Source organism: Canis lupus, chromosome 34 (assembly GCF_003254725.2).
Source record: "Canis lupus dingo isolate Sandy chromosome 34, ASM325472v2, whole genome shotgun sequence".
In the NCBI taxonomy this organism is placed as follows: Eukaryota; Metazoa; Chordata; class Mammalia; order Carnivora; family Canidae; genus Canis; species Canis lupus.
The window spans coordinates 21,506,881-21,520,703 of NC_064276.1; the positions used below are offsets into that span (position 1 = coordinate 21,506,881).

The following is a 13,823-nucleotide window of genomic DNA, read 5'->3' on the forward strand; positions in this document are numbered from 1 at the left end:
TCAAACCCAGGAGCCTGGCCCCAAAGCCCATGCTCCTAACCATTAAGCAAAACTGCTTTTCGCTTAAGTGAGAGTCTGTTAAGGAACTTCAGGGAAAAATTTTCTTCATCGATTAAAAAGAAAAAAAAAGGGGGGGAGGGGGGAAGAAAGGGCTCTGCATTGCTAGGTCTACATGTGAGACCTGGTGTAGCTCTAGCCACCTCACTACCATGAAAGAAAGTAACGTGAAATGCACAGGATTGCAAAGGAAAAAAAAAATTGTCAGAACCTGATTTTTAAAAATGGCATTTAGCTCTTGAGTCAAAACAACTCTGGAGCTTAATGTAGATTTGCATGTGTATGCATGTGTTTTTGTGTGATATTGGGATTATTTGTTATCTTAGTTATGTGACACCTACAATTTTATAAATATAAAATCAAAATATGATAGCTTTTTTTTTTTATCTTCCCTCATTTTTAAATACAAATTAAATCATCATTGTAATTCCTGGGGTTCACAAGGTTTGAATTCCAACTGTGTAGGTAAATTTTGTCCTCGATGACTTGAGCTTTCTGGTTTGGCTCTTTCTGGCTTAGGTACCTCTGAGTTTCATATTTTGTCCTCTTACCCAAGGTCCAAACCTTGATCCAAAGATCTTGAAAGGCATCCACAAAAAGATTAGAAATGGTTGCAGGAGGCTGAAAGAGTTTCCTAGCCCAGGGCAATGTCAGTGGGCATCAGTGCCTTTTCCAAAATAAATGAAGCAGGAAGTGAGGAATCTTTGGCGTCAGCCAGCGCACGAAGTGGTGTTATTTTGGGCAGCAGGTCATCTAGGTGCACCTGAAGTCATATCTTGTAGGCGTTCGCCTGTTATTTTCAGCATGCCAGGCCGGCTCTGGGGGCTGCTTCTGCACACCCTTCTGACATCTTTATCTGCCTGAACATGTAGTTCGGAAGGCAGAGAAACTTGGGGAGAGGGCATTCAACACGTGGTTTTGTGCCTCATTCTGTTTGGTCTCATTCCTCCCCTCATCTCCCTCCTCTCTGTCTTGTTCTTTCCCTGCAGTCCTCTCTGTTAGTCCCTGTCAGCTCCCAAGCTCAGGCTCTGTCCTCTCTCTTCTTGCTCTCTGCTATTCTTTTGTGGCTGATTTAATGGAATAATATTCTGGGGTGGGGGGGGTGGTTTCTATAAAAATGCCTTGGGGCGCCTCAAGGAATACCTTTCCCAACTCCTTGTTTTGATTATTCCGAGTAGGCACACACAGCTGGCCCTTTTCTGTTCAAGTAAAACCACAATCCACTCGGCAAATCACTGCTTTTTATTTTGCTGGCTGGAGGGAGAAAGGATCAGATAGGCAAGATGAGGATGTGGAGGGGGGATGGGAAGATAATGACAGATTTGATGATAATTAATATTTTCTGTGTCTGAATAGTGAAAGTCTCGTCCAAGCCCCCCAGCCAAGCTCAAGTTAAACTCTTGGTGTGTGGGTTTAAGTGCTCTGCAGCCTGGCATGCTGGGGCTGGTCGAGAGGGAGTGATGCTGTAGATGTGGAATTTTGTGGTTCTCTTTTATTATGATTACTGAGTAAACCATGCATATCTAAAAAGGAAACTTTAAGTCAACTTCTCTCAAGGTGAATTAATGTATTTGGTCTGAGTTACCTTGCCCATAATTTAAATTACCAGAAGGTTTATATATTAATTATTAAAGGCTTCGGAGTTCCTCGATCACTCATTTTCATTTTTATATCAAACCTCAATTATCTGTGCATCATGTTTGTACCTATTTTTTAAAGTAATGAGACATCAGCAGTTGGATGGGCTGGTAATGATTTTCAGATTCATTAAACTGGCATTCAGCTTCTTTCAGTGTTCAGGACTGGAAATGTCTCTTTTGTGACTCCTAGGCTTTGTTCCAATATATCTTTCAACAAACCAAATAATCATTTCTTTTAAATCAGTAATAGAAATTAATACACAAAATAAGGTTTTCTTGTAAGATGATTTGTTAGAAATTCTCAGTGCTTTGTTTTATATGACTATGTCTTAATAGAGTGTATCTGAACGCTGTTAGGTTCACTTTCTGTGAGATTTTAACAGTGTTCTTAAAAATAAGACTGGGTGGGCTCATGGAAGCCAAGAGAGGGTATTTTTATGATGGGGGAGTGGTGAGCATGGCCAGTCTCATTCTACAAATATTTGGTAAAACTGATGTTGGCAAGGAATTGTTATACTCACTGTTTCATTTAATGTTTACAATGACATTGAGGGGTAAAAATTGTTTTTTTCTTTTTAAAACAGAAAAAGTAAGGCATGCAGAGACTAAATTACTTGTTCTGATCACAGAGATAGTAATTAGCAGAGCCAGGACCCAAAACTGAATCTTGAATTAAATAAACCAAAGATCTGAATAGAGGGGTGAACACTTCAAATTTACTTTGCTGTTTTCGTGTTTGGCAACAGACAAGATGACTGGAGACTTCTCCTTCTTCTCCTCTGATCAGAAATGTATTAGAAATGGGGGCAGATCAAGGAAGTTTAATAAAAAAAAAAAAAATGGATGCACAGATGTAATAGAGACAGACTTCCAATATAGTCCTGCTCAGGTTCCCTGACTCTTGAGCAGTGTTTCTCCATTAACTTCCAGAAGAAAGCTTCCTGCTAGTTACCTGCCCCATTTTTCCTTTAGCTTTCAAATTCCTCACTTTTTCTTAAGAATGCACTTGGTTATTTTTCTACAAATATGGGATGTTGCATTGTTGGGAGAGGGAAAGTGTTACAAGCAGTTTGGAAAGTGTCAGTGGACTTGACCTGTGAGTCTTTCTTGCCAGGGCCTGCCAGGCCTCTGGAAGTTGAGCCCATGGTGCTCCAGGGCTCACCGAGAGACAGTACTGGGGCCTTTCTGTATCAGAGAGAACAGGGCCCTTTGAAGACATCGGGTCCAAAGTGCTCCATGGAATCACATGCTTCAAAAGGTGTTCAGTGCTCCAAGTAAATGAAGAAGTATCAGACCACATGAGGTCAAATAGGACTTCTACGAATGCCCTTCTGGAATGCTGGTAGACTAACGTGCATTGTAAATGTCCAAAAAAAGTGTTTTTTTCCCAAAGTTCTTTGATCGTAAGAACTCTTTTCTCACAGTGCCTTTCTGCATATAAATAACCCACTCACTGTGCATAACTTAGTTCTTTCTCAAACAATCTTTTTTTTTCTTCAAGGTTTTATTTATTTATTCATGAGAGACACAGAAAGAGAGGTGGAGACATAGGCAGAGGGAGTAGAGGACTTCCCGTGGGGAGCCTGATATGTGACTCAATCCCAGAACCCTGAGATCACAACCTGAGGTGAAGGCAGATGCTCAGCCACTAAGCCACCCAGGTGCCCTTCTCACAACAATCTTTGAAGGCACTCATTAACTATTTTTCACCTGGAACTCAAAGAGGTTGATCTCAAAAAAAAAAAAAAAAGAGAGAGGTTGATCTCTTGTCCAAGAACTTACAGTCCTAATGGTCCTGGTAGGATACTAACTCAAGTCTTTCTGACTCCAAAGCCCATGATCTTCCCTTATGCAATCCTTCCTTGTACTTTCTCCATAGAGACTTCTCTGGCATTCCACATACATCTAACTATGTACTCTAGTCCACTTATATCAATTTGTAGTACACATTTTTGAGAAAGTTTTCCAGCCCATCATAGTCTTGCTTGAGTAGGGGTCTGACTCTCAAAGGTGGACAGTCTAACCTCAAGAGACACGGTCTTACCCCCTAGCTCATGCTGCTAAAGATATGTTGGCTTCCATGGTGTTTCTTTAAAAATTGCCAAGCAAATAAATACTCTAGTTTCAGGATCTTTGCATTTGCTTTTCTCTTTGCCTAGAATGTTGTTCCCCATATATCATATGAAATACTCCCTCATTTTCTTCAGATCTCAGTTTAAATGTCACCTTCCTAGAACCTTGACCACCCTATGGAAAACTAATTTTCCCTGTCATATCAGTCTTTAGCTTTCCCCTGCTTTATTTTTCTCTATACCACATATTTCCACCACATATTATATATTCGCTTGTTTCTTGCTTGTGTCAATAAACCAAATGCTGAACTCCATAAGACCTGGGACTTGATTTGGTTCACTGCTATATCCCTGGTTTCTAGACCAGGAGCTTGAGTGGTTTAGTTGTATGGATTATAGTCAGCTATTAATACAAACAGTGGTTTAAACACTTGTCTATGAAAAAATTCAGGGCTGACATCCAGTGATGGCTCACCAAGGCCATCAGGAGTTCAGCCTCCTTTCCTCTTCCCACTCTGCTGTCCTTCCCTTGAAGACCACAGTATTCATGCTGTCACCTCATGGTTACAAGATGATGCCAAACCTCTTGGCATCATTTCTGCACATCAAATAAGAAGAAAAGGGAAGGAAAATGAGGCTAGGAGGTTTTTCCTGGTGAGGCTTTGCCTTTTGATTTCAGAGAGATAGTCTTCCTATATCTCACTGTCTACAGCAATGTCCCAACCCTAAGTAGAGAAATCAAGTAGTTTAGCTCTTTTGAGATTTCTGTATGAGGATGACAAAGGAAATGAAGGTTGTAAATGGCTCTTGGTTGGCTAGTTCAACAGAATTTATCACAATTGGCACAGAAAGAACCTGCTACATATCCTATAGTTTAACTCTACTTGTTCTCATTTGTTTTCTCTTTCCACTTTGAATGTAGTGCATTTGAGGAGGGGCCATGACTAATGCTGCTTCTATGGCCTTCAGAACATGCTGAACAATAGCCTCCATCTATATGTGGATGCCATTATGGATTTTAATTTGGTCTGAGAATCTAATTTTTCACAAAAGAAGCCTTAGCTCTAACCCATATTAATTGCCATCTTTTCTGACTCCAGAAGCATTCTTTGTACAACTACATGTCTTAATGGTTCCATAACTCCTCTATAAGCACTTGCTGATTGGGCTGGGCCTTAACTTTCTTGATAAACCCTTAACATAGGCTGTCTTCATAGTCAGGGCTCAGTGAACCCTTAAGTGAATCCACATGTCATTGAATGCCACATCTTGGAATTCTGTGTCAGAGGTCAGTTATTTACTAATTTATTGCTAATATTTCATTTGGCTGCATATTTTCTAGAACTCAAATAGAAGTAATGTGTATAGTTTCCCTATAAATACTACTGGATGCTTACAATTCTCTAAAAAGAACAAGATTATAAACTTTGCTGAGAGCTATTAAAATGCTTGTTTTAAGTTGTAATCTGCAAATGTTGTGATAGTACGTTTCAGATATGAGCACAAAGGAGAGGGGAAGTGGAAACGAATAGGTAAGTTGAGAAAAGACACAAGAAATACCTGAGCTCCTGCCAGGTCAAAGGGCATTGTGATTTTTTCTGGGAAATGCCTCTAATATCTGAACAATTTTGTCTGGGTGCTGATAATTTCAGAGAGGAACTGTTCAGAACTGTTGGTGTTGCTTTACTATTCTAAGTGCTATGGGCATGATAATATGTGTCAGTACAAATCTTATTTTGGTGGAGGATGCTAAGTTAATATTGGCCAGAAAAATCACTGGGCTTTCATAATGACTATTTAAAATATTTAATAGCTATGATATATGAAAATATTTAATGACTATTAAAAATTTTCAATGAAAAGTCAACTCTTAAAGCATAACTCAAATGCATTTTGTGTGTTGTCCCCCCATTAAAGGTATGATAAATTTTTAGAGGAAAAAACTTCTTAGGTGGCAGTGTGGGAATAGATTAAGAGAACCGAGTCCCTAGTGATAGGACTTTATCTTCTAATAGTATAATAATGGAAATTAGCATTTTGATTTTTAACAGAAAGTTTATAACAAAAACGGCAAAAGAAGAGAGAGAATGGATGTGTGAGTGAACACATCCAAAGTTCAGCCAAAAGTGATAAAACTGGTTTTTAAAAAATGTTTTATTCAGACTAGTGATGTAGCTCCTTCACTTTGTAAAGAAATTAATAATATATTATCTATAACCGCAGATACTGCTATCTATGAAAAACTGAGAGAGCAAAGTTTATATATTATGTTTAGTTCTCTCTGGAATCTGTAGTGAGATTGCAGTACAAAGTAGGAATGAGCTCCAGAGGTCAGCAAATATTGTAGGAGGAAAGGAATGGCTGGTATAGCAAATAGAAGAAGAACTATAAGAAGTTCTATACTACTCACTGTTTACTTTTGGGGTGATATGCTTATTTTTAGAAAGACCAAACCCAATCGGTCCTGTGATCCTAGTCCCTACTAACTGAAACACAGAATCAGCTTTTTTTTTTTTTTTTAAGTTTATTTATTTTTTTAGTAATCTCTACACCCAGTGTGGGCTCGAACTCCCGATCCCAAGATCAAGGGTTGCATCCTCTTCCAGCTGAACCAGCCAGGTGCCCCTGAAATCAGTCTTTTAAAGGATCCTGCGGGTCTGTATTCCATCTCTTTTTTCCTCTGCCAACCTTGGACTCTTCCCCAGTGTCCCCTTCTTTCTATATTTTCTCTTCCCACCTCAGTGTGATTGGGGGCCCTCTTAGGACTAACTCTAGGCAGAGGAAATCATTTTGAGCCAAATTGCACTTTTGAAACTCCCAAACAGACTTCATTATCATGCAGGAGTAAATTCACCTTTGTAAGGGCAGCTTGCTGCAGGAAAGGGAGGAATCATTTCACTGTTACCGCATCTATTCTCCAGCCACTGGTGTGTGTGCCTAATATTCTGAGTTTGGAAAATAAGCAGTGTAAGGTGATTTTGCAAAAATATCCAGTTTGTTATGAGGGGGCTACATTTATGGGTGCTTGTGTCTGTGTGTGAGTAGGTTTTGTTTTTTTTCTTTTCCAACTCCAAGCATTTATGGAAAATTCTATCCTGTGTCACTCACCCATGTTCAAGGTGAATCTAAGACTGAAAAGAAGCTGAAAATAGCTGATTGAAACTTTAGCAGGTCTGGGGGCCCAGTGATGGGAAGCACTCCACACCTGCATTTCTTCCCCTTGGCTGTCTCCACCTGTATGCCCCACAGGCATCTCAAACTCAACACATCATCTTCCCCCTACCTAACGCTTCCCCAACAAACCTGCTTCTCTTCTGTAGGCCTTTATTTATGAGGATGGCCTCATTATCGTCCCAATTATCCAGGTTTCACAAATCAGTCATCTCTGACTCCTTATTTTCCCCCAAATATAACCAGGTTGTCAAATTCTGTCAAGTCGATCTTTGCCACATTTCTCAAACCTAACCCCTTCCATTTCTGCTGTCATGATGTTACTGTGGGTCTTTATTATCTCTTACCTCAATGATTATGGTGGTTTCCAATGCATTTCAATGTAGTGTTTGGGATCCTGGATTCTCCAGACTTGCTTAAGTTCAGGTTCAGCTACTTACCAACTCTTCAGAATGTCTCTTATCTTCTCTTCCCTTTGGTTTCTTTATCTCTAAAATGGAGATGATGATAGTTTGCACTTCATAGGATTATGAGGATTAGTTGAGACTACTTATCTTAAGTGTCTGATACAGGCCTAAATAAATATTGAGTACTATGAGGTTATTAGATCTTCCTGCTTCCAGTGTCCACCAGTCCTCAAATTCATCCAATTTAACACTATAGGATTGTCTTCTTAAAATCTCACTGTGATCAATTCATCTCTCTCCTCAGAATTCCACTAGAGATGCCCCCTTATCTCCTTAGGCTTCACAAACTAGATCACAGAAAATCTCAAGTAACAGAGTTGTGCTAAGGTCTCTGAGAAGCCACAGGATAAACCTGCCCTATCTACCTGAAGTCTCAATTTTGACCCATGTTAAATTGTTTGGATTTTTAAATATTATTATTATTTTTTTTAAATATTATTTTTTTTATTAAAAATCAATCCATGTAAATGAAATATAGTAGGAAACATAATTACATAATTTTAAGGATAAAACAAGAGATTCCAAATAAAAGTAGTGTTTAAAGCAAGTGGCCTTACCCCGACAGTCTTAGGGATATTCCACTGGCAAAGTATGAGAAGCAGGAACATACAGCTTCATACTCTGGCTTACAGGACCTTTGCAATATGATCCCACCCTGTTTTTCTAACCTGTCCATTCTTAGGTTCTCTTCATATAATCCAAAATCTCATCAAATCAGACATATCACTGTTTGCCATACTTGTACCATCATTCTACTGCCAATGAATGTTCTCACATGGTTTCTTCCTCCTGAACTGCTCTAAACCATCTAATCACTGCCCCTTTCATGTATGCTGTATTTACTTTCTTTTGCTCTAAATTCATCTATATCTTAAAGCCCAAGACTTAGTGATGAATTGATTGAGCTGATGAAGTAAAGAGAAGTGTTAAAGATGACTTCAAATTCTCTTCCATGGAGTACTCTACACAGCTGTCTTAAGCCCTGTTAGGGATAAATGAAACAGATCTTGTTTGTCATCAATGATATCAGAAATTCAGGAGGAATAAGATTTTGCGAAGGAAAAGTCTCTGAATGGTTCCAGGGCTGAGAGGCTTGGCTGTGTTTGATTGTAAAACATTGCAGATCAGGAGGGGGTTTGGGGTGAGGCCATGCTGGAGCACCTCTGAAGATATCATTTGAGTTACATAGGCTAGACCTATATATAAGTCAGGGAAACTCACTCGCAAAATAGGGATCATAGGTACAGACCTTAGGTTATTTGAGAAGTTAACTGGGAGGAGAAGCTTTCTGTAATTGTTTGACTGAATACAGAGACAACAGCAGTTTAGTTGAAAAAACTCTAGGTTGACCAAGTTCTAGACCAAATCTGACCTCTGCAAATTTTGTGAACTTGGTAATTTGACTTTCTGTTATAATTCTATCATCCAACAAAATAGAAAAAATATTGGGGATATATGAATCAAATGAGGCAAAAATTTATATGTAAAAACACTTTGTAAATTTCAATGGAGTTTCCTTATCTGTGAAATGGAGATAATAATATGTCTCCACATTGGGTTAATGTGAGGATTAAAATGAGAAAGCAATACAAATCTCTTCCACGGTGTTGAAAATAGGATGCCAAAGGGAAGAAGTATTAGCCATCATCATCATCATCAACATCATCATCAATTATCATCTATGAAGATGGACAATATTTATTATGGTAGCATTTTGATTATGGTTTGGTGGCTATTTTATGGCTATTTTATGATTTAGGGTTTTAAAGGGATAGCATCATGATTCCCTTTACTTCTTGGCAAAATCTTTATTTCAGAAGTTGGGTCCTTAATTATTAGAGATTTGGGCAATTATCTTTCATTTGCATAGTGCTTTGTTTGTTTCCAAGTGCTTTCATAAATATTTATCTCATTATCTCCTGAAAACAAAACTTGGGAGTTGGACAGACTGAAGCTGGGGGCATGGGTTTTTGTCCATGGTCACGAAATAGATTTATGGTAAATACCCTGGACCCCTCTTGCTGCAATGTCAGAGACCTCCCACAGCTCTGGCTATGCCTCTGCTTATCCATGTTTACCACTTTAGGGAAGCTTCTGGAGGACAGGTACTAATAGAATGGAGATACCTTCTAATTCTCCAAAAACCAAGAAAGCATTCAGCACATAGTAAGATTTGATCACTACTTCTCACATTCACTTTTTTAAAAACATGAAAATATCTTTCCTGTTTTTTCTTGATGATCCTGAATATGACAAGAAGATGTAATTTGTTCAAAAGCTTTCTGCAGCATCAGTGTAGGAGCTCCAAAAAGGGAGTTAAAACTTTTGCAATTGCAGGATTTACAACAGAATATTAAGAGTGATTATCTCTGGGTGGTGGGATTAGATGTAATTTTCCTTTTTTTTTTTTTTTTTTTTTGCTTATCCTTACTTGCTACCTGTTTCTTCCTCCCCACTAAATTTTATGTAAAAAATAGCAATTATATTAGGTTGGCAACAGTGCCACACTTTGGGACTGATATATGTCTCCCCAACTTGCTACCTGGGTAACCTTGGAAAACCTCCTTCACCTCCCTGTTTCTTAATTTCCTTTGTATGAAATAAGATTAATAATAATAATACACAACTCACAGGGTTGTGGAGGGATTAAAAAATAGTATAATGTAAGGATCCTGGCATATGATTGATCAACTAATATATGTCTACTATCATCTGTACCTCTTTTTCTCTTCTTCGAACTTCTAATAGTTTCAGGCTAGGGACGCCTGAGTAGCTCAGTGGTTGAGAGTCTGCTTTCAGCTCAGGGTATGATCCTGGGGCCCTGGGATCGAGTCCTGCATCAAGCTCCCTGCCCTTTGCCTATGTCTCTGCCTCTCACCCTGTGTCTCTCATGGATAAATAAAATCTTTAAAAAAAATTGTTTCAGGCTAGAAAAAAAATTAAGTGGTAACTAAATTCTGTGTAGAATTAAATATATTCATTTGCCAAAACAACCAAGTGAAAACTGAGGGTGACAAGTTATCCCAAGTCTTAACTCTTTCCCACACACTGTTTGGTGATAGGCTCTTGCAAAATGTTGTGATTAAATGCCACATGACAATGAGCAAGGAAGCCTGGCCAGAGGATCATGTAAGGAAGGTTGGGAAGCACTGTTTGTAAAGACATCCTTAAATGCGAGGAGATGGATGAGCGCAGCCTCTGCAGTGTGGAGTATCAGCCACGGCCCGGATTTCAGGCATCCCAGGGTCCAATGTCTGCTTGGGTTGGCCCTCGTTCAGATCACTTCGCCTAATAAGAACCTGCAGCCTCTATTTCAGAGCTTGGGCTTGGTTTAGGCAGCTCTCTAATTGGTTTATGTCATTCATTAGGAATTTCTGTTCTTTAAAGTTGGCGACTTGAAGCCAGATTGTGAGGAGAGATTTCATACCACCCATATCTGTTTTGTTATTCCCCAGGTTATAAACGAGGTGATTGGGGGGCTCCTCTGGCAGCATCCTTAGCTCCCAGTCTCCAGAGTTGGAGGCCTGGTCTGTTTGGCTGGGAGGATCTCACCTTGTACCTCCACCTTCCCTAACTGGGTGGGGCACAGGTGGCAACATGCCTACCAGGTCCAGCCACTCTTTTCTCTCCCACTGCACTTAACACTGAAGGTCTCTTGATCCGGGGTGTGGATAATTAAAGAGTTCTTCCACTCCTGGAAAGGGTTTGGCCCAGAAGGTGGGGAAAGATGTGTCAGGAAAGGGAGCAAGGAAACATCAAGAATGACTTTGCTGCACCACAGACTCCTCAAACTCAGTAGGCCCAGGAATAGAACTCTCTCCCCACCAGACCCACTGGGACTGCTCTAGTCAAGGGCACCACTGGCTTCTCCCTTACTAGGGACAGAAACTTCAGGACCGTTGGATCATTTCAAGACGCATACAATGAACAATTTTTTCAGAGATATTTCTAACTGGAACTCAAGGTTCTGTTACCTTTAGCCCTGATGTCTCCCTCAGTCTCCTTTTTATTCTTCTTGGCACCACCCTGCTCTGGTTTGGGATTTCTCCACACTTGGCCTCCTAACTGGTCTCCCTGTCTTTACAACCTCCAAATTCATCCTTCCCCTCAAGTTCTGACCATTTAATCTATAAATCAAAGTCATGGTCAAGTCCCTATCTCTCCCCTTATTGAAAGCTTTCCTTAGCCCTCAGGTGTTCAGAGGTTAATGTCTTATAGGAGAAACTCCTTGGTTGAGTTTTCATCATCTTCTGTTATCTGACTCCAATCTATTTGTCAACCCCTTGACTTCTTCTCTTATGCATACTAAGTTTAAGTCTGGTACTGGTGCATTCAAAAGCTTCTGGACGCGCTTTATGATTTCTTCTGGGAATACTATATATGAAGTTTTAAAAATAAGAGATAGCTGGGTATATAAAACAATGTGAATGTCTCCTTTTCAGTTTACCTTTCCCATCAGTTGGTTCTGTCCATGGAGGACTGACTGGTGACTTTGAAGACTGAGGTTTAATTTTAGGGAGATTGATAAAAAGTAAAGATTTGGGATCTAATATTTAGATACTGTTTCCTCTACAGTGATATGTAAGATCCTACAGGTGGGAAGAAAAAGAAAAAGTTAACAAACAAACCAAAAACAAAAATGAAACGACAAAAACAAGCTTTTTCTTGGAGTCTATTCTTAATTATGTACTAACCAGGTTGGTAACATACTACCACCGTATAATACAATAAAATTTGTGTTTGGGCCCACTTTGATTTTTAGGTATAAGAGAATAAGAAAAGGCAGTAGTGAAATGGTAAACTAGCATGTTTGAAACACTGTATCCAGTAAGATTTTTGTAAGCAGTTTGGATGAGAACAACACACTACCAGCCCGCCTGCATCCTCTTTGGTGAGATGGAGAGTGGCCTATGTATCACAGGAGGGAAGGTCAAATGAAACCAAAGAGACTTCACTACTTTTAAGTAGGCTTTTTGAATAGTCTGAGTTTCAATTTCTTTGTAAGTATAGAAAATAATATCTGCCATAAGATTGCTGAAGATGCATAGATGAGGACTGTAAAGCACCTGATTTTTTAAAAAAAGATTTTTATTTATTTATTTGAGAGAGAGAGAGAGCAGGAATAGGGTGGGCTAGATGGAGCAGAGGGAGAGGGAGAAGCAGACTCCCTGCTGAGCAGGGAGCCTGACACAGGGCTTGATTCCATGGCCTGAGCTAAAGGCAGATGCTTAACCCACTGAGCCACCTAGGGATCCCTAAAGGGTCTGATTAATAAATAGCAGCTAGGTTTCTTAATATACCAGGTAATGACTTACCAGAGAGGATCTGCTACATGCAAACTATGTGCTTCCATGTGGAACATGAACACTCCCCTGTTCTGTGACATCCCCAATCACTCAACACACATACACACATACACACAGGGGTGGCGATGAGGGGAGAGAATTTTTCCCTCATTCTAGAGCAGGAAGGAGCTGGTTAAAGGTATAAAGCTCAAGGACAATACTCAGAATTTACTTGGCCTAGGGTGAGAAGTAGAAAAACTCCAATATTTCTCCACATTCATGCCTTTGTGTTATGTCCTTCTATTTGCAATATCCTTCCTCCTCATCTTTGAATACTCACTTATTATATTTCCATGTTCTAATTGCCACTTCTTTCAGGATTCACTGACCCTCAAGTCACAGGTATCTTCCTGTGTGTAATGATAGCTTCTCTTTTCATGGTTCTCTCCTTTTATCTTTCTTAGGACACTTGTGTCTTTCCTAGCAGACTGTGAGCAACCTGCATGAAGATGAATTTTCTTGTTTATCTCAGATGAATACTGCCTGGGGCAATATTTTGAGCTTAGTTCCACAGAGCACACATTTATTGAATGGATGTTGTTGCTAAGATAAATTTTAATACTTTATATTTTTAAAATAATATTCTTGAGGCACCTGGGTGGCTCAGTGGTTGAGCATCTGCCTTTGGCTCAGGTTGTGATCCTGGGGTCCTGGGATCGAGTTCCACTCAGGCTCCCTACAGAGAGCCTGCTTCTCCTTCTGCCTGTGTGTCTGCCTCTCTCTATGTGTCTCTCATGAATAAATAAATAAAATCTTTAAAAGTAATAAAAAATATTGTTTCGGTGGCTTTAAATGATAATTCATTTTTGTTTGTATTCAATACTTAGGTAACATACTCTATTGGGCATCACTCAAATTGCAAAAAAAAAAAAAAAGGTCTTAATCTCTTTGACGTTTAAATTATTATGAAGATGCTACTTTGATATTCTGAGGCTCATTTTTTTCTCAGCTCTTTGCAGAAATATGTGGGGATATGGTCGAAGAAGGCTGTAGTTGTACTCAAAGTATCTTTAGGGGATTGTTTATATGTGTGAATTTTAATTTCAATGATTGGAAGTTCCCAAGACTGCA

The 13,823-nt window shown here is 39.4% G+C and overlaps 1 protein-coding gene and 1 long non-coding RNA gene across 18 annotated transcripts in view; one reads left to right on the forward strand and one right to left on the reverse strand.

Moving 5' to 3' along the window:
- TPRG1 (tumor protein p63 regulated 1) overlaps positions 1-13,823 on the forward strand; it is a 137,171-nt gene that overhangs the window by 95,701 nt on the left and 27,647 nt on the right. The window lies entirely within an intron of this gene.
- Positions 1-13,823, reverse strand: part of LOC125754296 (uncharacterized) — a 70,722-nt gene that overhangs the window by 34,645 nt on the left and 22,254 nt on the right. For all 15 annotated transcript variants that reach the window (XR_007408136.1, XR_007408132.1, XR_007408128.1 and 12 more), the window contains exon 2: positions 7,288-7,430. This is a non-coding gene — a long non-coding RNA (uncharacterized LOC125754296). The remainder of the gene's footprint in view (positions 1-7,287; positions 7,431-13,823) is intronic.